At 36.8% G+C, this 26,763-nt stretch overlaps 1 protein-coding gene and 1 long non-coding RNA gene across 5 annotated transcripts in view; one reads left to right on the forward strand and one right to left on the reverse strand.

Moving 5' to 3' along the window:
* Positions 1-26,763, forward strand: part of TAFA1 (TAFA chemokine like family member 1) — an 856,565-nt gene that overhangs the window by 207,300 nt on the left and 622,502 nt on the right. The window lies entirely within an intron of this gene.
* The window catches only part of LOC129145814 (uncharacterized), a 39,159-nt gene continuing 17,293 nt past the window's right edge, over positions 4,898-26,763 (reverse strand). The window contains exons 2-3 of the long non-coding RNA XR_008551902.1: positions 7,548-7,614; positions 4,898-5,026 (exon numbers count right to left, since the gene is read on the reverse strand). This is a non-coding gene — a long non-coding RNA (uncharacterized LOC129145814). The remainder of the gene's footprint in view (positions 5,027-7,547; positions 7,615-26,763) is intronic.

Below are 26,763 nucleotides of genomic sequence, written 5' to 3' on the forward strand. Positions count from 1 at the left end.
TAAATTGCACTGTATATGATTCTGCTTCAGTGTGTTCATTCCTCATAGACTGAATTCTAGGTCGGCAGGAAGCGTGTCTCCTTAATTGTCAAGACTATAGTCGAATTCTGCATAAGCACTGGTTGATTGATGATTACTATTTTGTTTGTATGTGTTGCATGATTTCTTATCTTCTCAGTATAGCCATAATTCAGTTGCTGAATCTTCTATTGTTAGAATCTTAGACTTTCAATAAGTGTTTTTCAGAGAAGCTTCTCTGAGTGATTTCACATATATCAAAGTTAGGAATTATGCATGACTTGAATTGTTTCAGTAATTATTAATTATAGTATAATACATGAATGCATTCACCATATAAAATATAAATATGACAAATAAGGCAAAAGAATTCTTTATGTACCACCTCTCCTTGCAGGGAGAGTCATACTTATCAGTTTGATTTGAATTTTTCCAGATACGTTCTCTATTTTTATATAATATGTGTATGCACATAAAGGCTATTATTTTGTATATGTGTGTTATATATAATTGATACAAAGTCACTTTTATTATCATTCAAAATTATGCCTACCCCATGATTAAGTGGAGTTTCATCTTGTTGCTGTGATATAATCTATAATTCATTCATTTTCTTGCTTTTTTAAACAAAGTTTCAGTGAACAGCTGAATTCACCCAGATGTAGGCCTTGGAACATGGATTCCAGCATAGACAGTTTACCAGGAGGTCATTGGTGATCTCTGGAAATTCCAGTAGGAGAGTGGAGAAAGATGACAGGGAGGGAAGGAGATCAATGTGTGTTCCTTCCATAAGCTGGTCACTACTGGGACAGTTGGGATTCTATCTCACTGGGGAGCTCTGGGGAATTATGTAGAATATGTCTTTAAGGAGTCCCATTGAAGGATGAATAAACAAGTATGAGCTCACCAACTCCAACTGATCACTGACTGTAGGCAGTTCTCAGCAGTATTCATTCCAGGGCACTTCCCAGCTGTAAAAAAAGTCCTGTAACTGGGACAAGCACACACCTACATGCATGAGCATAGACAGTCCTTCACCAGGTGTCGTCGGTGTGTGGGGCCAGTGACTGCTAAAGGGATTGGGAAGACATCAGAAACATCTGCTCTAACATCCTGTGTGTGCCATCTTGCATGTTTGTGGCCAAAATTGAATAAGTATTTTTAGGAAAAGATTTCCTAAAAATTATTTTTTCATAATACCTGGATCCTGTGTCTTGGCTTCGTGTGTTTTCTTGGGAAAAAACATTATTTCCAGGTCCTCTTTCTAACTAGTGTCGTTCAATTCCATGAGGAAGTGTTTCTGTTCTTTTTCAGCTTCTTCTGCTGAATCAGCCATTCACTTTAATTGTCTTTAAATACTCTCTGGCTCTCCTGATAAACTATCCCACTTTGAATCTTTCTCCCAGGCGAATTCCTGCTCCCATAGGTGGGTTTCAAGTGAAGAGAGTCAAGAAAATGAATGTAACCTGTATGTCCACAAAAATGTCTCTAAGCAGAATGTAATTTTGCTGATGCTCTAATGGTGGTTTCATGCTTTACCTGTAGTAACTAGAGTTTCATTCTGAAATGAATTTTATGATTTACTGTAGTCTAGCAGTTCACAAAGTGAACTCCTCCAAACTGACCAGGAAAGAATCTCTAGGAGAACTCCACAATCTGTTGTGAAAGTCCTCCAGAAGATTTTGATGAGCACTAAAGTTTGCAAACCACTGTTTTGGTCATGTGTAATTTATATCTTTCGAAGATATATGACTAGTTTATTTTCATAAAATAAAAATTTAATTTTTAGCTAACTAGAAACTTTATTCCCACTTTAATAGCTTCTTTTTATTTAATAACATATATCACAGATGAGCACTTCAGTGCCCTGCAAGTCTGCACACTTACAAATATACGATTGTAAAAACAAAATGTTATTTTGAAGATTATATTCAGACATTACCTTTTTTCTCCTAATAACTCAAAGAATATTGCAACCATGCAAATTTTCTCTTGATTGTATCTTTTAAGTTATTTTCATGGAATGATATAATAATATTAACAGATATTATGGTTAGTTATGAAAGCGCTTAACCTACGTGACTGTTCACATTCCCAAATAGACTATTTGGGAATTTCTCTTACATAAAATATCTCTTTTGTGCTTGCAAAATGATATGGTTAAAAAATAATGAAACCAACTGATTTGGTTAACCAAAATTCAGTTTATGTGTTCTCGAAGATTTTACACATATATGCCTTTCAGTTGTCTGGAAACAGTGAAAACAGAAAGTCACTCATATGCATTATGTCATATATATTTGTTTTAGCCCATGAATTTTGAAGGATATATATATATACATATATATATATTGTCTCCTATATTCCCAATAAGAAAAACTCAAATGTGGAGAGTTTCAGCAAAAAAGGAGGTTTGGAATCTAACACTCTGCTCATTATATGATTCGGTCATACAAAAATATTTATTAAGTTTCTGTTGTCCTCGGCACTGCCCTAGGTCTTGGGGCTGTGTAGAGAAAAACAAGGAGACACATACAGTGAGCTACTGTGCAAGATGATCAAAAACCAGGTTCACTAGTATTTTTACTTTCACAAATCAATGCTTTTGCAACTTCATAGAAGAGTGGAACCTAAATATTCAAAATGTTCCTTATTTAGAAGATCAATTATCTGTAGGATAAAATTTGAGTTCCTCTGATGAAAGGAAGTTCAGAGGACACAAAATGAGATGGTTTGTTAAATACAGACATGATTCCTAACCTTTTGTGTAGTGTGTACACTGTGAAAGCCATTGACTTAGACCTGAGGTTACAAATATATCCCACAGACAGCTTTTGCTGGATACCCTCAGCATTGTCATCATATTAAACAAATTTCAAATTATTTGCCATGTTTAAAAAAAAATAGAAAATCAGAGTTACAGCTTTTCTGGAAAAAATGGCAGATTTGGCTGCACTGAGTCTTTATTTTCCTATAATTGGCCAAAATTTACCATTGATACATCCACTCCTGGCTTTATGTCACCTCTTCTCTGATGGTGATTCGTATCACCCAACCTCCAGCCTCTAAGGTATTTTGTTTATACTTTTAGCTTCATATCTGGGAACATAAACAACATATAAATCCCCCAGCTGCTTGAGAGCATAATAGCCCTATACCTTTATCTAGTGATTACATTCCTGTGAATGAGTTGCAGATACTGTTTTCAAAGATCACTAATAAAAACATTGACTTTTGTTTAATTATATTTAAGCAGGACCCTGGCTATAGCTGGGCATATCCTATATGCATGTATCCTCATTTAACCCTCAGGACACATCTCTTACAGTTACTATTTTCTTTTTTTACGGATGAATGGTGGAGAAGCTGCAGCACTGGTTAAAGTCCTCAAAACTTCAGATGTGCATTCATTTCCACTTAATCGCCATTTATATTGCAGTCTTTTGCACTTGAATGTTAACAGAAGAGTACCTTGCTTCCTGTGAAAAACTAACAAGTTCTCTCTTTAGCCTCACCTCTTGCTTTGTGACCCTGGCAGTCTTTGCTTAGAGGGGCAGGTAGTGATATTGGAGGGAAAGGAGTAACTGTTAAAATGGTCTCAATAATTTCTCTCTTTTTGTTCATATTAAATCCACCTAAGTCCCCAGAGGCTCTATTTGGGGTGAAAGGACAATTTTTAAAGAGTTAATTGAAATATTGACTTGCTCAAAGAATTTTCTTCAAAAATAAAGAGCTACTCAAATAGAATAGGCAACAATATTCTTCAGTTTCAGAATCTCTCATCCATTTTTATTTTTGGTGAAAAATATGTAATTTATTTTAACATGTTTTAGGCAAGAAGATTGAAAGATTACCAACATTCCAAAACACACAGGCCTTTAGTCTATTTCATAAATTAATTTTTCTTAGTATGTTTCAGAATTCCTCAAAGTAGGATGATTTTGCTTTTGCTTCTGAAGAAAAAGCTGAATCCACAACATGAAAAATAAAATGCGAGTTCATTATTCATAGAATTTTCTATGAGTTCTTTCTCTCTGGTATCTAAAAGTAAGGCTGGAGTTTTGCTATGTTTTGCTTTTGGATCCTAGAAGAGATTGGGGCTACTTGCAGGATTTAAATTTTTTTTTTCTCCTAGATTTTTTCTTCTGAGGTCATTCTATAGGTTCTCATTGTTGCTTGCCAGAGTCAAAAACTTCCTGCATTGTTGCTGGTGGCATTTCTTTTGAAGTGAGTTACTTCTAAGAAAAGTATGTGGGCATTCTTCAAGGAGAACTCATCCTATTTTCTGACCTATAATCCCTTCATATTAATCTCATCCACCCTTTCCACTCAGACAGAAAGGTGAGAAAATGCATATCCATCAATGCTAGGTTTCTACCCTTTAGAGACCCACATGTGATACCATGTATAACAGCATGTCATGCCCTTAGGTTTAGCTGGGAATCCATTCTATCAGTTTGTTTGTTCATTTATTCATATAAATGAATAATGAATTAGTATTGAAGGAGGGACATAGAATGTTGGACTTAGATTAGAATTCAAACCATGGAGAGGTCACTTAAGAGGTTCTCGTCCTTGGGCAAGTTTTTTTTTTTTAACTTTCTAGGTCTTATTTCCCCAACTTTAAAATGGAAATAATAATATTATTTCAGAAATCATGTGAGGACTAGACAAAATGTAGGAAAGTGGAATTTATTTGAGATAATTATCATCTTTGAGATAATATTTCATCATAATTGTATCAAACAGTTGCTGCTCTCAATATATAACAAGTAGCAAATATCCACATAGTATCAACATATAAACTGTTAGTTTTTATCCCTTCAAGCTTCTATGGGTTATCTGGAATCACCTTATAAATGATAATATTTGGCTCACTTACACAATTAAAAATCAGTTGATCTTGATGGGAAGTGTTGTTCTTAACCTTGGGACCAACCACATCAGATATGGCGCTGTGTCTCTTTTGATGGCCCTGGTTGAGAGCCTCAGTTATCTTCAGAAAGATCTTCCCATAAAAAAGGAAGAGGAACAAGAGGACAAAAAAAAAAAAAAAAAAAAAAAAGACCTCTCAAGACTCAGACTTACAACTTTCACAATATCCCTATCCCCACAATCCCTTAAACAAAGTCATATGCATGAGTTCAGTGTCAAAAGGTGGGGAACTGTGCTCTTTTGTTAGATAAACTTCATTAGGATAATAATACAGGAAAGTGTGACATACTGGGGACATTTATTTTCTTTGTCATGGTGAATTATTATAGAATATTTTACACATAGTGCATAGCAAATCTGGGATTCTTTCTAAACTTTAATACAAATTGTGTGGCCCTGGGAAGTCTTCCTCTTGCTCCAGGTTGTTTCAGCCTCTTAAAATTACAAATTTCTACCTTTAGTCATATGGCCAATGGGGTTTGGGTTTGTTCTTGAGACTGAAGAGCTGGTATAGGTTAATTGGTAGTGGTGGGTGAGCTAATCCAAGAAAGACATGCTCAGTTGAGCATGTCAAATATGAGCACTAGAAAGAGGAGTGACAGCACAGATGATTTGTGTAGATTATTCAACTTAAGTCATTTTCAGTTCTCTAATCATTCATTTTAGAATTTGTCCAAGTTCTATTCCACTCTGAAAATAAAGCCAAAATAAGTAAAGGCGATCACCTTGTATGTTAGAAAGATTTCACTTATAAATGACTATAAATGTAAATAATCTGAAGTAGTTTTGTAAGATGTTGTCATAAATTAATGAAGTTTTGGGAATTAGCCTAGTTATATATTTTAATTAACTCACACCCTTGGCAGCACATTTCTCATAATAGGTTTACAGTTCCTCTCAGATTTGTAATAATTTCTTCATTTTTCTCTTATCTCTGCTATTTACATAAGCCCTATTCCCACTGAGGTTACTCACTTTTGCAAAACAGTATTGGATGACTTTCAGTTATTTTGGCAGCAGTTTCAGTTTCAAGATTTGAAACAAATCCATATCTTTATTTAGTTTCTGTACTACATGAAATATTGAAATAAAGGTCTAGATAAATTTTGTATTGTTTCTTTTAATGATTAGGTTGTATTTTAGTGACTCTGCAGCATGTAAAGCAACTCATCCTCAAAATAAAGATATAGCTCATTGGGAAGTGTTGTTGCTTTTAAGCTTGTAAGTTCCTTAATTGTAGAATTTACTTAATTTCACCTTTATTAAATTTTGCCACTATTAAAATTCTTCATATCTGTTCCTGAGTTTACTGGGATACACTTTCAACTTTTGAAGCATTTGATTGACTATGTATAATAAGCATTATAGAAATAAATCAGCAACATTGTCCAAGTTATTACTGTTTAAATTGATGTTGAATATGATAATAGTAAATCTTGAGTGAGTGCATTATAATAAGTGGTCCATGGATAGTGTCATTTAATTCACAGAACACTCTATTAATCACTACACTTATGAAGTTACAAGTAAACCAAGCTTTAGAGAAGTTAAGTAGCATATCTGGACAGACAGTTAACAAACAAGTCGTAAAACTGGGACCTGAATGCAAGCAGACTGATTGCAGATCCTGAGTTGGGCAGTGGATGTTATTAATGTAGGTGTCTGACCATAATCAGGTAAAATTGGTGGTATAAATTTATCCATCTTAAAAAATATCACACATGACATATTGATTATTTTGAAATAAATTATAACCAAAATGTACCTCTTGTTTTCAGAAATAAGCACCTCTTGTTTTCAGAAATATTATGCAAAAACTGTACTTAATAAATTGTGTTTTGAAAAAGGTTTCACCTCACTCATTCTAATATCTATGAAAAACTTTTTTACTTGTAATATTTGAGTTTTATCTCCTCAATTGTTCCTGTCTTCATGAGTAAGGAAGCTGTGGGATTGCACATATTAGCTTCATCAAGTACCTTCACTGAAAAGTCTTCCTCACCTACAGACAACCCTAAGATATGATATAGAGTCCTATAATTTTTTCAGCATAGGAATCTTTTAGTTTAGTCCTTATGTTTTGAATGTATTAATATGAATGCATTCTGTTTTTTCTTTCTTTTGGAATGTCATATAATTTCCCTGGATTCAGACTCTAGTGGAAGAAATAGCCCTTTCTTGTAGCAAATTGAGTTGTTTAAGCTGTTTGGTTGCAAAGAACAGAGATCTACTTAAATTGTATAAAGTCATGGGGAATAGGGACTTATTGGAAAGATATACATGTAAGGTACTGCTAGGTTTCAGGAAGACACCATCTATTTGGGTGATCCTAGATATATATAGTCTTACAAGCTTCAAAAGTCTAAGCTTCTGACTCTATCAGTCTAGTACAAGAGGTGGCGGGGGCGGGGGCTTAGTCACTTGCTATAAGGGTCTCTCAGATTACATGAGAGGATGAAGTTGGCCAGATGTTTATGAGACATGGTGACCAAGAGGCAGAAAACAAAGTAATTGCAGAGAAATCAACCTAGGTCTCAGGTGCCATGGAATCATTAAGGTAAAATATCCTAGAAAACTGTTTCTTTTTTACTTACTTTTTGAAATATAATTGCAGTCAGTTGAATACTCTTGTTACCGCCAACTGGAAACCTGATACTCTCTCTGAAAAATATTAATATTAAATAATATAATAGTTATGGTTATGAGAATGTATTGGACAAGACAGATGCATATGGAGTCCATGGACAGTTGAGGGCTGTCATATGCAGTTGGACAAATTTTTCACTGCATAATTTTAGGGTACAACAATCACATTGTACAACTATATGTCTTGGCCCATTTAATTCCTAATTTTCTCTTCCTATGACTTCTAATATTCTTGGAGATTTCCTTTATACAACATACAGGCTATTAAAACAAAATACACTCCAAATTTTTGTCTATAGATCCTGGGGTAAGAGTGAGTCAGGAGTGTCTATTCATGATGGACATTTCTCCCCTGGGGCCAGCTTCTTCTCAGCCAAAAGGAGGGTACTATGTGGCATTTTCATGTCTCCCATTATGTGCAGATTTTGGACTGTGGATAAGAAATTATGGCAAAAAATGTGTCATTTTTTTTTAATCCCTGAGAGAAAGGAGAATGATGGTGTGTTTCTTTTCCCACACTGAACCAGAATAGAAATGTGCTTTGTGTTAGTGAAACACGTGTATTATACACCTTGGTAATGAAATCTGGACAGAGTTTTCATATCTATTATGAGATGGCCTGGGGAAATGGTATCTTTTATTGTTTACTTGGAACTCGAGGGAATATTTTGGGTCAGGGCTGGTTGGCACACCAGTAAATGGAGTGTATAGTGTGTAGATGTCACTTTCTAAGACTAAAAAGAGGAAGATCTGCTCTGTCCCTTTATTTTCAATTGTGACAGAGAAAGTGACTATCCCACCTAGGTAGGAAAGGGAAGAAGAAAGAAGGCATTATGCATGTGTATGTGTGTTTGCATACATGTGTTTTCCTGTGTGTGTTTATGTATGGTGTGTGTATATGTATATGTGTTTCCCCTCCGAATTGACTTTTATCCACTCCTGAATTAACTTTCAGATACAGTATTTATGTCTGTCTAATTTTCCCACTCCACAGAGAAAGGAGAACAGAATATTGAGATGCCCATACATGGCTATTACTGGGGAGAGGTTTGATTAAGACTCTGGGCTCTGGATTCAAATGATTTGGTGTAAATTCTGACACTACCGATTATCAATTGTGTTACTTTGGGCCAGTTATATAAATTCTCTGGGGGTTAATCTCTGACCTATCAAAAAAAGAAAATGGTATACCTTGGCTTTAATTCCTTAAAAACAAATGTTTTAAGAAAAGAATTTGGGGGCTTCCCTGGTGGTTCAAGGGGTTGGTGGCTCAAGGTATCAGCATTATGAAGCTATCTGCAACTACTGCTGTATGAGTTTGATTCTCAGCCAGGGAGGTGACCCACATGGTGCAGCAGACCTCTCCTGTCTTGCCTGCTGCTCCCCTCAGCATTTTATTTCAGTCAGTACACCTGTTTTGCTCCCCACTCTGTCTCTGGTGAATCCTCTCAACCCTTGCCTCTCTGGCTTATACCCCAGCTCTTGTTTGAATAAATAAATAAATCTTTAAAAAAATATTAAAAAAATTCAAGAACAAGTAGTTCATTTGAGAAAAGCTTCCTAGAAAGATAGGTTAGGAAATGGGGAAGAAAGGGAGAAAGAGGAAGGATGTACTGTCAAGCCACTTACCATTGTGGAGGACAGAGAATATGGGAAGTGAGTGTAGGAAAGACCTAAATTTATCCCATTCCAAGAGTAAAGACTTGGAGGAACTTATCACTAACCCTGTGCTTATGAATGACTTACTGTCTGGGGCTTCCACTTGCCTTATCTTTGGCCAAATGTGCTCAACTGTCAGCTAAATTTCCTCAGATTCCCATGACTACTCTAGGCCCTCCAATGTACTCACTGTGTTCTTACATCCTGCCCTAGTCCATGTGAGACTTTTGGGCTAATTAAAGAAAGCTATCCTTTCCTCTAAAAGATCGTATCCCTTTAAACCAACATACAACATACAAGAAGAGCGAAGAAAAGTCCTCCACATGTAGATGTGAATGCTAACAGCATATGGGCTGGGCACCAACAGTGTCTGCAGTGGCACATCACAATACTCTGTTGTGTTTGGGGAGAATGAAATGAAGCATACGTGTGAATGTTTAGAAGAGCGTCTGGCATATAGTGAGCTCCAACTCTGTCCTGTGCAATCCTTACTGTTCTCAGCAGAGCCCTGTGGATAAGAGCTTGGGTGTTGGATTCAATTTCTGATTCTACCACTTACCATTTGAAGGAATCATCTCCTCAGCCTTTAAATCAGGGTTTGGTATTGACAAAAATTTTGTGTAAAAAGGCAGCTAGTAATTCATCTTTGTTGACCCAACCATCTATCCTTTCAAGCACTCAACATGTCCTTCTAAAATGAGTCATTTAAAACAATAGAAAAATGAATGGGTGTGTTTGTGTTCCAATAAAACTTTTATTTTCTAAAATAGGTGATAGGCTTGTATTTGACTCACATGCCATTGTTTTTTTGGCCCAGGAACCAAAGTATCATTTCCCGCAGATGTCAGTGTGACATAAAAATAGTATTTACTTCATAATTGACAGTACAGCGTAGACATAAAAAAGTATGTCAGCCTGTGTGGTTTTAAAGATGGCATACTTTCTCCTTTGCTAGCTTTATGCAGACTATTTATTATCTGTTACCCTCAGTTTTCTCATCTCCAAAATGGGAAAGATAAAAATGCCTGCCTCATAGGATTGTTGTGTGTTTCCTCTAAGAGGAAGGACAATTCTTGAGATCCTTGCTAAGATTCAGTCTGGCACATGTGTTTGCTAGATAAATTTGAATAACCAATTAGATCTGCATGGCATAAGATCAGTACTTCTTAACTTTGGGTTCTTTTGTCACTATGGGGTCATTTTACAATGTCTGGAGAATTTCTTTTGGTTTGGTTATCCTAAGCAGGGCAGAGGGGAATACTGGCATTTTGTGAGTAGAGACAAGACCTGTCCTTAGTTTTCTATCCTATTTGGTCATCTGCATGGGTAGAGACATCTTAGAACATACAGGATAGTTCTGTACAACAGAGATTTACCATTCCCAAAACATCCTAATGCTGAGGCAAAGAAATCCTGCCTTAGATTAGATATGTCACTTCTGAACTTTTACCCCCTAACATTTGCCAGCCTGTATGTAAAATATTTCAGATGATTTTTAAATTGTCATGATTTCTGGTTCACAGGCTATGAAAAGATGTATGGAAATAAATTGTCAAGATAAGTAGATTTAGGTGTGGAGTGTTATATTTTTGAATGACACTATCATATATTCCTGGTGCCTACTTGACAAAACCACATACTTTATTTTCTTCTAAAACAATTTTAAATGTTGAAAAATCTTTTTAATATAAATGATGTTCTTTACATTCCATATATTTCTGTCAATCTAGAACAATTTGAGATGACAGAGGACAGCCTCCAAATCCGTCATCGTTGTTGTGATTTAAGGAAGCTTTTTCTCCATAAATTACCAAGGTATCTGGCAATGAGAAGTGTGCAAAGCTATTATTTATACCTGTTTAACTCAATATTATGACAGCATGATTTTGGAAATGGACTATCCCAATTCAAATGTGTTCTGTTCTGAATTTCACCACCTTGGAGTGATTGCTAATAGCTCTTCACTGTCAAGATATCACCATGACCTCCTCTTTCTCTTACTTTTAAGTGCTGAGATCTTCTCTCAGCCTGACAGATGAATTTGCTAGAAAAAGTTTCATAAAAATGGCTCTAAATAGGCCATCCCCATCAAAAATCCCTTCTCAGTGACAGCCTCTTTTGTTTTGGTGCTCAGCTTTTACCTAAATATCCCCATATCCCTGACTGCTCTCGGGTGGTAAACAATCCCAGATGGAGGACAATAAAAAAAGGGAAGGGAAGGCAGCTGATAGAAGGTGCATGAATAATTCACCTACTATAGTGACCACTCTTTAATTCTATGTGGAAACTCTGGAAAATGCAAAATACATACTTTACCGAAAGGGTGAAGGACTTGGAAGAGTACTTGAGTGCTGCCTCTGTGTGTGTGTGTGTATGTGTGTGTGTTGAGGTAGAAGGGAGCAGTAGTTTCCATTTTTTTCACTTATCTGGCTTGCCTTGCATGGGGATTACTTCTATGTCAATAAACTTCCTCTTATTCAGGATTTTATTTTCTCCTTTCCCCATGAGAAGATTCAGCAACAAGCTTTTTCCACAGTTTCTATGTGTACCTGTTAGGTCCTGAAGCTCATTGCTAAATGATTGTTCTCTTCCTAAAGCAGAGTTAGTACTTCTCCTCTCAAGCCCTGCTGAAAAAGTTCCACATCCAGAAAAGCCCTAAGTTCCAGACAAACATGGAATGGTCTTTACATGTTGACTTTAAAATGGGATGTTCCATGTTCCAGGAACCCTCTCAACCCTGAGTAAATCAAGGTAGTCAGTTACCCTACTTCCAGTTTCTATTATCCCAGAGGTAGATCCTGAGGGAAGTTTAGGTTTATTTGGGAGGTGCAGAAGTGCTAATGTGATATATCGAAGGGGAAACAACCAATGAAACAAACACTGTTAAGCCAGATACCACACTGAGCAACCAGCGCTTAATCCTGTGGACAAAGCACGTGTACCATAAATTCCCCATATGGGGATGTATATATGAAATTTACATACCTTCTATGAGTGCTTGAGGAAGTGCTATCCCTGGAGGATGTTAAATTCTGTGCACTTCCATCCTGTTGACCATGGTGCTCTAATTGTAGTTTCAGAATAAAAAGCCTTTGGGTTGCAAAATGTCAGCGGGATTTGACTGGTGATATTAAACGATCCAAAATATATAAGTGGGGCAAGACAATATTTGCTACCACTAACCCCTAACAGTACCAGGTCCACTTATGACCTGGGTTCAGTTGACTTCATCATGCTCAGGGGGTGGTTAGGTGTGACTTTCAGTGGAAATTTAATGGGAAAAAGCTACAAAACTGAGAGACTTGAACTGAAATTGAAGTCCATTATCTCTCTTTTCTCACCTGTTTTAGATTCTTTTGACCCTTGGTCAGCAATACTGTTGATCAAAGTTGATCCCACAGTAAGAGTAGAACAATCTTTCCTGAACCAGTTGATGTATAGTTCCATTTTCTTCAACTAGGAACCATGGGTAGACATCTATAATTTTCAGATTCGCCAGTGTGATAACTCAAAAAGTACCTAATGGTTTATAGCTAGAGATGTGACATCTGTGCCATGGGGTTGAATCCCCTCACTTGGAGGAGAGCTCCTATTTTCATCCAGTCACTCTCCTCTCATTAATGTTAGAAAAGGTGATGTCTTTTCCTCTCCCTTCTGTTGATGACTATATAAATCATTTTACTACCTCGTTGAGATTACATCAACTTTACCACCTCATTTAAACATATATCACATCACAGTGAAGATGGTTGGATGGAAGCAGTTTACTTCCCATCTATTAGTAATAATTCTTCAGTCTTAACTTTATAACTTGGCCATTACAATGGTGGTAGGCAAAATACTAGCTCCCTTACAAAGTCCATATCCTAATCCTCAAAACCTATGAATTATGTATGTCACCTTACACTCGCACATATGATTCAATTAAGGATCTTAATGTGGGGGATTATCCGGGATTATCTGCATAGGCTCAATATAATACAAGTGTCCTTGTAACGAAAGAGGGAGGCTTTAGCCAGAGACAGGGAAAGGCATGCAATGACAGAAGTAGTGGTCAGAGTGTTACTGACATTGAAGAGGGAGGGGGAGCCACAGGCCAAGCAATGGGAGCAATGTCTGAAAGCAGGAGAAGGCAGAATGGTTTTTCCCCTAGAATCTTCAGCAGGAATGCTGATCACCTTTTGTAATCCCCTTCATTTTAGTCTATTTCAGAATTCTGAACTCCAAAACTGTAAGGTAATGCATTTATGTTACTATTAACCACTCAATTTTGTGTCCGTTTATTATAGCAACAGTACACATACCCATTCCTGAAAGTCCTTGGGGAAGGGCTATTCCTGGAGAATGTTAAATTCTAGGCACTTCAACCTGTTGACCATGGAGAGGGTGCTTTGATTCTAAGTCCAAAATAAAAAGTCTTTGAGATGCATTAACAGATTGCAGTCATCTTTGGAACTACATGGAGGCAGTGGTGTTTTCGTTCTTTTATAAGTGTAGCAGTGATGCTAAAATCTAGTGACTGAATTCAAGTTCTGTGACTTTATTGTTTATTTGCAATATAACTTGCAGAAAGTTATGCAACAACTTTGAGCCTTTGTTTCCTTATCTGTAAAATGAGAATATTAGTGATAGGTATTATATGTTGTTATGAGCAGAGAATAGGATAATCTACATAATGCATTTAAAAGTGTTCCTGACAATATGCACTCAAAAATCATTGTTATTATTATTGTAACAATAGTTTCAGTTTAGAAAACACGTTAGTTCAAATTTAATCAAGTTTTTCAATCAACCACTAACATTTAGTGATATCTCTCAGAACACAATTGGTTTCTTTTTGTTGAACAGATCTGTGGACTGATAATCTAAGTTTTCGCAATTTCAGAAATTTTATATTTTGATTCTTTAGAAATGAATAGGCCGTAGAAAAAGACTCATATAATATCTATGGCTGCTTTATATTTGGGTTCAGCCACTGACTACCTAGATTAGTGATAGAAAAATGTCATAACATTTCAGGGCCAAAGCCCCTCACTGATTACAAAAGATGGAATGAAATTGTGGAGGTTTGCTATTATATATAAAATCCCCATATGTTAAGTGAGTAATGAGTAATTGTTCCTATCACTTTCCAAGTGTGAATGATATCAAAACACTTCCTTTCCTAAAGCCTCATATTTCCCGTGGGAGCTGAGAAAAAGCATTGGAGAAAATTCATACTAATGGTTTGAAGAAGATGACCATGTTATAAAAGAAATATTGCAATCAGTGCCATTTATACTAATAGTAGGAACTCTTTGTGGGGGGGGCTGTGTATGTGTGTGTGTGTGCATGCAGAAGAACTGGGTATAGGCCAGAGATGCGGGGAGGTGAGAGGATTTACCAGAGACAGAATGGGGAGCAGAACAGACAGATCTACTGAAATTCACTGCTGAGAGGAGCAGTGGGCAAGACAGGAGAGGTCTGCTGTGCCATAGGTAGGTTAGCATTCTGGCTGGAAATGGAACTCAGGCCATAGAAGTGTGATGTCACTGAGACTTAATCACTAGGCCACTAGGGAGACACTAGTATTGTAGCAGTTCTAATGTTTGCTGATTGTTTGGAAAGAGCCAGGAGCTTCTCTAATCACTTTACACACACACACACACACACACACACACATATTGTATGTAAATATATTTATTTCTCACAACAAGGCTGTAAAGTAGCAGCTATCATTTGTCTGATTTTACAGCTGAAGAAACTTAGGCAAAGAAGCTAAATAACTTGCTCAAGTTCACAGAGTTACTAAGTGGCAGAAGGGAGATTTCAACTCAGGCAACAAGGTCCCAGAGCCTATATTCCAACTCACTAATCATATTAGCTTGGAAGGCAGAGAAGAAATCTCTGAGAGAGAAAAACACAGGTGAATTTTGAGAGCTAAATCAGAGAATGCTATACAGAGGGTGCAGACTCAGGCAAGGTACCATCACAGGGTTTCTGACCACTATGGCAAGCTGGGTGGGACTCAGCATATGCATGTGTAGTGATAGAAGTCTGGAATGTAGGGAACCAAATTGTAGGAACAGGCCCAGTGGATAATTTTTATCTATTCCACAATTTAGCTGAGAGTCAACTTGTTGGGGCAGGAAGGACACTGAGCAGATTTTCTGATCCAGCAGACCGGGTAAAGGAGGAGTCCTGGAGCCCTTAGTGGCTTTTCAGGCTTTTATTGGGATTTACCGGGTACATGGCAGGTAGAGGTGCTGGGGGGGTGGGAGGCTGGCAGGCCTCCCAGCCCCCAGCAAATCTTCACTCTGGGCTCTCCGGCTTTCTCTCATATTCTCTGCTCTTCTCATGGCTGTTTCTTTCTCGGCTTCTCTGATCCTCCTGTTGTCCCTCTGACACTGCCCTTAAGATCCCAGTCTCAGCCCAGGTGAATCCCATCTACCTATGCCCACACCTTACTCCAGGTGCCCGCCATCAGGCATGCATTCAGGACCGCAGGTTTCCGTCAACTATCCTAATGGCGGGAGGGCAGAAAAGCCTGATACTTTTTACCTTACCCTACACAACTCTAACTAAATGAATTAAAGATTCAGAGGAAATAAGTTCTCTGTGAAAGGTACTTACTTGATTTACTGACTCCATTGGGAATTATTAACTCAAGTACCATGGTGGAGTGAGTGTAATTGTTTTTACTTGGAAAAACACCTGAACCTAAATTGCCAGGTGCAAATACATTTATTTCTGTTAGACAGTGGGGATTCCATGGGGTTATTCCTGGCTTCCTCATCTGGGAACTGGATGAACCAGCTATTTGCATCCCATTCAAGAGATGAAAGGGAGAGAATTTACTAAAGAGGGCTTGCTCCTTTCATAATCACAGCTTGCCCAAGCAAAACTTGGAAGAAAAGTTTATCTTTTATTTTTGTTGATTAAACTTTTTTATTTTGTTACACTGTTTTTCATTTTTGTACAATATGTGATTTCTCCATTCAATTGTAGTCCCCATAAATCTTCAGCCACCACATCACATGTGAACTTGCGCTATACTCTGTGCTCATCTTTCCCCTATTTTGACCCATCTCCCACCCCTTCCTCCACAGTATGTCTCAGATCTATAGTTTGCCTCCAAGTTTTGTCTCTTTTTTTGACCCTTTATTCAATTTCTCTATATTCCTCACATAAGAAAAAACATCTGGTATTTTTCTTTTTCATTCTTATTTCACTGAGCATAACCCTTTCTAGTTCCATCCATGTTGCTGCAAATGGCATGAATTTATCTTTTTTGATTGCTGAATAGTATTTCATTGTGTGTGTGTGTGTGTGTGTGTGTGTGTATATATATACACACCCCATTGTCTTGATCCATTTACCTTTTTTTGGCATTTAAGTTTTTTCCATATCTTGGTTATTGTAAATAATGGTGCAATAAATATAGGAGTGCAAATTTCCTTTCAAATTAAAGTTTTTGTGTCCTTTGGTAAAGTCGTAGAAATTGAATCCCTAGGTCATATGATAGATCTTTTTCAGTGTTTTGAGGAACCTCCAAACAGCTTTCCCTAGGGGCTACACAAGTTTGCATTCCCACCAGCAGTATGAGAGGATTCCTTTTACTCCATGTCCTTGCCAGCATTTGTTGTTGCCAGTGTTTTTTTTTTTAAGATTTATTTATTTATACAAGAACCGGGGTACAGGCCAGATGTGTGGGAGGGTGAGAAGATTCAACAGAGACAGAGCAGAGAACAGAACAGGCAGACTGACGAAATACATTGCCAAGGGGAGCAGCGGGCAAGGCAGGAGAGGTCTGCCTCGCCACATGGGCATCTCTGCGCCCTGCGGGCATCTAACCAGCACTGCAGAGGCTGCTGCCAGCTTCACAGCACTGCACTCAACTGCCTATGCCACCAGGGAGGTCCTTAGTCAGTGTTTTAATATGGAGTGAGGTGGTATCTCATTATAGTGTTGTTGAACATTCTTTCACATACAGAAAAGTTTATCTTTGATACCTCCCTCCACACTGTCTGATCTTTAGCCTACATGCTCCACTGAAACTCTACTTTTGCAAGTGTGTGTGTGCGCACGCGCATGCGTGTATGCATGTGTGTGCGCACACACATACACACACATGTGCAGCTGTGGGATAGAAGGGAGAATTTTCTGGCACCCCTCTGGATTTTTCTCTGTCTGGCTGAATAATCAAATTAACACCAGAGGGATTAACAGGAAAAAAAATTCATTTCCTATATGGAAGGAACACTTAGACATGAAAGGGCTAGAGGAATGAAAGGTAAATTGAGGTTTATACACCGAGCTAAGGAATGGGATAAGGGTCTGGAACTTCAAGGAGAAAAGAGGGGGCTCATGGTGAAGAGAAGGTGATCTACATAAGGAACAGCAGATGCTCTGTAATTAGATGTTTGCCCTGCCAAGTAAATAGATTATTCAGATAGAAAGGTTATTTCTGCTAATAACCACAATTCCCTTTTTTTGCTTTTTTTTTCTAGGTAGTTAAGGGAGTGGTAAAAGTTTCTCTTGAGTCTGAAAGGTTCAGTTGATTTCATCTCAGAACAATTCACACACCAATGTGACACATCTTGGGGAGGCCTGTTCTAAACACCCTCATGTACATACAGCAACTAAAATAGCCCCCTCCTCCCTTCCTCCTGCCTCTTCTATGAGCTGGTTCCAGTGGATGGAACACACATGGGCAGACACTGAATGTACAGATGACTCATGCAACTTCAAGTTGTTACCCCCAGGGTGAATATTTTTATATTAAAAGACATTACTTGAGATCATGACACCTTGCCTTGATGGACTGCAGCTAGAATGTTGGAATTTTAGGCACAGAAGCAGGAGGATGGGGGGAATATTTGGGGACCAGCAAGTGAGATTGTGTGCCCTTCCCTGCAATCATGTTTTCATTGTGAACTCTCTTTTTGCTTGTGAATAATATCACTCTACTTGTGGATGTGGAGGAGCTAACCTGACCATGGTCTGGACCAAGTGTCTGTTGAGTGTGGGTCTTTGAAATGTATGTCAGATGTGTATGCCTTAGAGAAAAGATAAAAAAAGAGTTGGAGGGGTGGCCTAGAGAGAAGCTATGTAAATTTGTTGAGCAGTATCTCTTCTTTAAATGGGCTCATGGATAATTCAAATAGCTGGATTTTGATTACTCTTCTTAGAGATTGGTTCTATATAGTGAAAATGTGGGCTTTCAAGTCACACTGTTAAAGACTACCTTGTCAGGATTGATGATTTGCTTGATCCTACAGCGTAGTCTGACACAGCTTCACATTTGTGCTGAATACATGACCAGTGTGTGCTCTCTAGTGTGTGTGCATGTTCTCCTTCATTTTCTTTCTGGATATTTTTTCTTCAGCTTTATTTGGAGATGGAGCAAATAATTTTTGAAAGTAAGTTTCTGCTTAAACTGAGTGGACAGTAGCTAGTGAAGAAATCAGGAAGCTTCTAAGTGGAAAGCTCTGTGACACACGGTGTGTGAGTCTGTCATTCTCATCATTGTTGTATGCAGATGGCATCTATATGAGGTAGCAAAATCAGACATTAATTTATCATGTCTCTGGTTAAAGGTTTGGTTTTGCATCTTAATTATGGAAATGACATAAATACAAGTAAAAGCATGGTATTTGATAAATTTCTCTCTTCAAATGGGCTTTCTATACCAAGAATTTTACATTTAATTCAGTGTGTGCCTCAAGAAGACTTAAAAAAAATACAATATAACTTGGGAAAGGGGACTGAATAAGTTTAGTGCAATGGGGTGGTTCATCTATTAGAACAAGCTGAAAGGCACAGTGGCTCAACTGTGGGGAACAGTGCAGGGATACAAGGTATGAGGAGAGGTGGCAGGTACATCCACGGATCTGAAAGGGCCAGGCATGATAAGTGCACATGACAGATATACCCTTGTTCATCACATCCTGAAAATGGAGGGCTTTGCTCAAGGCTTGAAAGTGGCAATTTAAGACTAGAATAACGGATGCATTTTGCACAGATCATAAGCACTATTGATCATGTGTGGTGGCTTGAAAGAGGAGTAGATTCTAGAGAAAAGCAGATAAATAAGTGAAAAGTAAAACTGTAGTTGGTGATTACAGGTACATTAAGAACATTCAGGAAATCTCTCTATTTTTGAGGATGAGGTCATTTTTCTTTACAAACACCCTTCAGGGAAGGAGCAGTGAGTTGAACTACTGGTACAGCATCGTTTCTCTGTTTTTATGTTTCCTAGATATATTTCATTTATCCCTTATCAAAGTGGGATTTTCCTCTTTATTGGCAACTGTAAAAATGATAACTCAAAAAATTCTGTCTTTGTTACTGAACTTATGGTAGGGTTTCTAATGCTTCTAGCAAACTTTCTAGGCATAAGAAAGTGGCACTTTATTCTAGAAACTATCAATTTCTCTTTTGTTACTTCATTTCTAATAATCTAAATGTCTTAGTTTGCTATCACTTATGCTTTCCTTTAATAATTTTATCTTTGGTAGACTGATGGTCTCATACTAAGATGCTTTAAAAGGGGTTGGGCGGGCAGGCAAGTCATTTAGTCTATAGAGGTAGATCAAAGTTAATAATAGGGAAATGGTGAGGACTGTAACACACTGGAGCTCATGTGCCTTTGTCACAGGAGGCTGCTAGTTAGCTTCAGTCAGTAGTTACCATATGGGGATACAGACCCAATGTTGTGATTCTGTACAAATGATACCAGAGGTATGGTGAAAGAAGCAGTGCTTTTTGCCATTTAGAATATTGGAAACTAGAACTGTGATTTCTGGAAAATAATTGTTAAGAGGGAAAATAACACTCAATAAATAAGCAATAAGAAATTATCAACCAAACAAAAACAGATTCTTAGCTAAGCAATTCAAATAAAATTAACAAGTCATACTTGTCTATGTATGTACAATGCCCTGGGTTTGTCCACTGAAAAATCAAACCAGAAGCCAAAATTTGTATTCTTTGCTAGCTATACATCAAGAGTGAAGGCAGATATTACAGTTTAGAGTAGGAGAGGATTCATAGGGGGATAATATTTGAAGTATGATTTGAATTATGGATATGACCTTGTTACAAGCACACATATAATGTAGGGGCAGATCTAGTGAGCTGAATGGAGGAAAAGTCCCAATGTAGGAAACACCAAATAAATATGCAAAAACAAAGTATCAACAAAACAAAATAACAGTTTCTTAACCAGGCAATTCAAATAAAATTAACAAGTAATACTCTTCTATGTGTATTCAGGCCCTGGGTTTGCCCATTGGAAAATTAAACGAGAAGCTAAAATCTTTCACCAGTTCCTTTTTTGGGACAATGGCAACATCACTTTGATTTTAGTTAAAAGCACATGTGCTTTATCATCTTGCAGGTAGTGGACAACTCAGATGTCCACAGGAGGCAGGCAGGTAACCTAAAAAGAAAAATTATCTTGGAGAAGAGAATACTGTAGGCAAAAAATAGATTCAGATCCAGTGGATTGTTATGTGAAAATGCAGCAACAGTATTGTTCATGACAAGTTTTAAATTTTGGGTTTTTATTTGAAAGTTATGGTTTTCAGATGTTGGCAGCAAATTTACATTGAGAGAAAAGTGTGAATCAAAACTCTTTTGGAAGTCCATATGTAAAATGAATATATAGTTTGAGGGTGAGGTAGGAGGCACAGGTTAACCATGTTGCAGTTACCAAGGCATTGCTCTTCACTTTTTGAGCAAATAAGTGGGTTTCTAATCTTGGAGTGTATTCAGATATTATTGCTACCAGTAATGGGACAACTTTGGAGATGCCAGTATAATAAATTTGGCCTATACCATAATTACAAATACGTAAAAAGAAATGCACGTGAATAGGAGGTATAAAATAAAAAGTCTTGCAGGTAAAAAGCTTATCGTAATTATAAAATTTTTAATGTAGGAAAACATTGCTTTAAAAACTCTTGTCAGAAGTTTAGAAAAATTTGGTCTCCAAAACAATAATTTAAACCTGAGAAAAATTCAGGGGATATATGGACTTGAACAAAAGTATAATTACATTTTTATTTTCATTATCCTCTAACCAAAGTACATTTCCTTCAATTATGAGACAGTTTATAAACCTCAGATGTATAAACAGTACCTGTATGACATCGCCAATAGAAATCCTAGCAATTTTCATACAGTTGAAATTCTGAGGGTTTGAGATAACAGCTTTATATAGTAGGTGGTGGATTGTGTTCTTTAATTCATTAATAAAGATACCACATCCTATGTCACATATTTTAAAAATAATATTTCACTATTATTCTGTTTTTTAAACCTATATTTTATTTTAAAGATTACTTTATTTTTCTTGTTTTGTATTTTATTTTTTATTTTAAGGCTTACTTTGCAGTGGGGTTCATGGGACTTTACCAGACTGTCAAACAGTCTATGACATGAGAAAGTTAAGAAGTTCAGCTATGATCCAGCATAACCTTAAATTAAAAAGTTGCCTACTTTGGAGATAAAGGATTGCTTTTCCTTCTGCAAACTTTTCTGCCCAGGATAAAGGCAACCTTTCCAATCAATGTTTCTTATTGCTTAAAGGAATTCAAGAGTAGTTAGGATCATTCATTACTCTGAAACAGATTAGGTACAGGCATGAATTTAATAATGAAGTTTTTGGAGAAAAGTAAAGTCCGATATCTAAAAGCAGGATAAGGGAGAATTGACAGAATGTTGATGTGTGGTTATGTCAGCATCATATCTAAGTAGAAAGATGAAAACATGAAGTGAGACCTAAAGATGGTAGAGCTGGGTCAGGGAAATTCCATCCATGGGTACATTTTCTCCAAAAGAGACGTAGGTGTTCTGGATTGTGGCTGGGGGGCAGAGAGGACTTGCTTAATTTTTTTAGAAAAGATATCTCCTGAAGCGTTTCTTTTTTTTTTTTTTTAAACCTTAGTAATGATTAAAGGACAGACTTTCCATCTCCCAGGGAAATGTACTGAATATGACCAAATTAGCTCTGAATTTGCTATTATTTAAATGCAGTTTCTTGTATTTATTAAAATGAAGTGACTGTCATATTAAAATTGAAAACAAGCAGTTGCACATGCAAATTATTTCTAAAGTTCAACTGCTGCTAAATGAGACGCAGTGCTCCTAAACTTAGAAATGCTTAACATAAATTATGACCTAATTAACATTTGCATGGTAATCTGGACTTCCTACAGCTTATTCTGCTAATTAACACATGACAAATGAGCACACATTAATATTTTATTGTAACATAACTTGTCCAAGAAAGCGTCTTAACTCCTTGGAAAACATTCTGTTGTGGTTTTTTTTCCCCCCCTTCCTGGGATGTATCCTATTGTGGTTTATGCCATTATATAATTTCGATGATAAAATTGTTTCATGGTGTGCATTTATTTAGGAGTATATTTTTTCTCCATGTAACTTCTTTTTTTCTTATTCTTTCTGGGAAATATTTGCCTTTTTTTAAAGAAAAACTAATTGCCTTGATATGTGCATCTTAGCTAATTATCACTTGCCATAGTGAGTGTACATTATATACCCACAATGTTGTCTCTCAGAGCTATGGGGCCTGAGCAAACCCCAGCCCACCAAGGAGAGCAGAAACAAAGGTGAGGCTATGGATTTTGTACTTTGGAAATGATTTCCTCTTGGTGGTATATTCAATTCATTTGTGACATCTTTAATCCAAGTTATAATAGCTCTCAAAGTAGTAATTTGTGAGTCCAGAATTCTTTCATCATCTCTATCAGGGACTGAAAACACCTCCAAGGGGCTCTTGTAACTTTGATTGCTGGTGGGTTGCAGCTTTTCTATTTTGATTTGCTTTCTTTGTGTATTATAGGGGTTTTGTTTGTTTAGTTTTAGTTGGGAATTTCCAAGGATGATTGCAAAGTGGTTTCTTATCATATAAATCTTCATGTGTGATACATGAGCTCTAGAACATTTTCTATCCAAGTGAATAACAATTGTTTATGATGGACAATATATTGGATATTTTGGAATCACGTTACCTAGGCACCTAGTAAATGAATGAGAATGTCTTGTATCTATGTTTAAAGATATCATGAAGGTAATTGTGCAACCTTTCCTTCCTAATGTTTGAGGGATTCCCAAACCTACTAAAAAAAATTGAAGTAACCTTGGTTTAATAACATTATATAGGTTTCAGGTGTATAACATTTAACTCAGTATCTATATGTACTATATTATGATTGCCATTAAAAGTTCACTTTCTTTCCTGCATCATACAGTTGATCCATTTTATCTGACTTTATCCATCATTTTGTTTTTAAAGTGTAAGAGTTTGCTTTTGTTTTGATTAGCTAGTTCATTTGTGTTATCTTCCTCATGAGTGAAATTTTACTATTTGTCTTTCCCCATCTGACTTATTTCACTTAGTGTAATACCCTAAAGGTACATTCATGTTGTTGCTGATGTCAAGATTTCATCTTTTTTTAATAGTTGAGTCATATTCCATTGTGTGCATATATACATTACATCTTCTTTATACCTTACTCTCTCACTGGGCACTTAAGTTGTTTGCAAATTTTGTCTATTGTAAATAATGTTGCAAAAACATTGTGTCCTTATAACTCTTTGAAATGATTTTTGAAAGGTTTTAAAACCACACTTCTTAACAACCTCCAGCAAAGGGATGCATTCTCCAAATCAGAAGCTCTTTGGACCCTATTAGGGTTTTCATCATGGAGGTTTCATTTTGTAGGCATGGTTGATTAAATCACTGACCACTGGTGATTGAACTCAACCTCCTACCCCTTTCCTGTCCCTTGGAACAGGATTTTGGGACTGCAAGTTCTAACCATAATTATGCTTATTCTCTCCAGTGACCACGACCCATACCAAAGGAATCCAGGGGCCACCTAACCACCAGTCACTTCATTAGCATTCAAAAAGACACTCATCACTGTGGATATTCTGAGTCTCAGAGTTTCCTGGGCAAGGAAGTAGAGAAAAAGACCAAATATATCTAGATATCTAGATATATTTAATAGATACATATATGTAATCTCACAATATCATAGCTGTCAGCTTTTACTTAGAGCTCACAAGAAGGCCACTTAAAGTGCTGAAGAATACAAACTATAAGTGTGACCTGTATGTTTCATTTAGTCTGGAAGACTATGTATAAAATATGTTGCATGTATGTGTGTGGCTGGATAGCTATAGATATAGACAGATATGTGAATATACACACATGCAAATATATTGCTGTATGTATATGTATATATCTACAGCTCTATCTAACTGGAAACAACCCAGGTGGAAAATCTAATGGAATGACAAAACATTAACCAGAAATTGAGCTGTGGGTAAATATTTAAATGAGGAGTTCTCAACATACAGAGTTATCTCCTGATTTCCAGGAGGTAAAACCTCTTGCTAATTTCTAGGAATTATTCAAGATTATAGAAAGGCATCAAAGAGGCAATTGTAAACTGAGGCAGGATAACTTATGATCAAGATTTGATAGATTCCTAGAAGAGAGGAAGAGAAGCAAATACCCAGAGGAGAACTAGAGGGAAAATTCTGGAAGGGTACATGCTCACTCCCTCCTATGGCTCTGGATCCCTGTCGGATAGAAGACTGACCAGCTTCCATGAGACATGTCTTAAAGGGAAATTAAGTAAAAATAGTGAGTGCTGTAGAACTTTTGACATGGTTCCAGGCAAGATGGCCAACTGCACATAGAATAACTGGAAAATAGACCTTTTGGTTAGAATTGTTTGGAATCAATGACACAGAGACTTATAGTAGAATCATTCCCATCATACTGAGAGGGACTGAGGTTTGAGGTTTGACAATGAGATTATTTTTCTTCAAATTAACTCCAAATCTACTTTCTTATAACATGTATACCTTGGTCCTTGTTTTGTGTCCTGTAGCCATCCTAAACATAAAGGATCTGTATGTTCATTGGTCCAGACCATCTTTTTGGATATTCCTGTTTTTTTCCCCAGATGAATGCCCCGTTCCTTATCATTCATTCTTTGTAACATATATGCATATTCTCTCACCGGTTTTCTTATTAACTTCATTATCAATTAAAAGTTCAGTGCTTTTTCCTCTCTAAGAATTAAGGCTCAGTGAGGGTAAGAGGTTCTTGTTTGTTGACTTCATTTAGCAAAGTCTTGAATTAGCCATGGGTTCAAAAAATATTTGTCAAAAGAATGAATTTGCAAGTTGGTCAGTCTCCTAGATAAAAAATTGGACCCAGTTCTGTAGATATGGACTGTTGTTTGTAAAACACTAACATTTTTCTCCTGGAAACACTAATGCCTTTCACTTTCATTTGCGATTATTCATTTTAACTTGTTACTTTTTTACAACATGTTTTTGAATTTATGGCCAATTTATCAACTTGCCATAGGCATTTATTGTCTATTTACATCTTGAATTTGTGGCCAACTTTAGTTCTTAAATATCTCTTGAATAGGATGCTCTGAGCCGTTTTTCTTATTCTTATGCTCCTGAATTAAGTGCTTGATTTGATAGGTAATAGAAGTACTTTAGGTCTAAGAAATAGCATATTGCCTGGCACATGGTAGGTGTCTACATGGTTTTAAAAAATTGTGGAGGTAATGGTTTTAAAAAATTGATTTATTAAAAAATGTTGTTATTGCAAGTTTGGACTTTGCATCAAGTAGCATTTGTAATTGGCTAAGTGTTATGCTTATCCATTAATGAAACTCCTTCCCTCCTTTCCTCCCTCTTTCCTTCTTTCCTCCCATTCAACAGGCATTTATTGATTATCTGTTCTAGATATTATGACTCAAAGCTAAATGAAACCATGGCCCTGCTGCTGAGGAGCTGGCAGAAAGACAAATGCATAAACAATTATAATATAATTAGGAATATAATTCTTCTTGTAACAGAATTAGGAAACATTTTAATTAATATGAAGATAGTCAAGGTACCCTTTTCTAACCACTGTAATACTTCCTGTTGCTTCCTTTGACATTTGCCCTCCTCACTATTCTTCAGGTGGCAGCAGTACCTTCACTACCTTTGGAAAGCAATTCATTGCAAATCACCTAGCTCTGAACACTGGTTACTAGAGGTTAAGCACTAATCCATACAAGGCAAAAACTGATTCTAACTTAAAAAGGTTTCAAGTCATCTATATGGTGAAAAGTTAAAGAACTAATTTAAATAAATGGTGCATATAAGTATGAAATATAAGGAGCAAGATTTTAAGGTGTGGACACCATGCGGAAGGTGTTGTTTTGGCCCTGGGGACTTAGATGCGCTCCTCAGCAGCTTAACTTTGTTGTAGGTCTTCTCTTGCAGAATCAGACACCTATCTCTTGTTCTGACAGATTCCTCTTGTTTATATTAGCTGGCTATTTCTGCTGTTGTGAGACTTGAGACATCATAATAAGGCAATGCTGACGGCTCTAAGCTTTTAAATCTTTAATCACTCCAGTTCCTGTTCTTGGGTTCATGTTACCTAAGTAGGCGCCACTATTCTCAGGAATA

Source organism: Talpa occidentalis, unplaced genomic scaffold (genome assembly GCF_014898055.3).
Source record: "Talpa occidentalis isolate TD23 unplaced genomic scaffold, MPIMG_talOcc4v2.1 talOcc4.10, whole genome shotgun sequence".
NCBI classification, from domain to species: domain Eukaryota; kingdom Metazoa; phylum Chordata; class Mammalia; order Eulipotyphla; family Talpidae; genus Talpa; species Talpa occidentalis.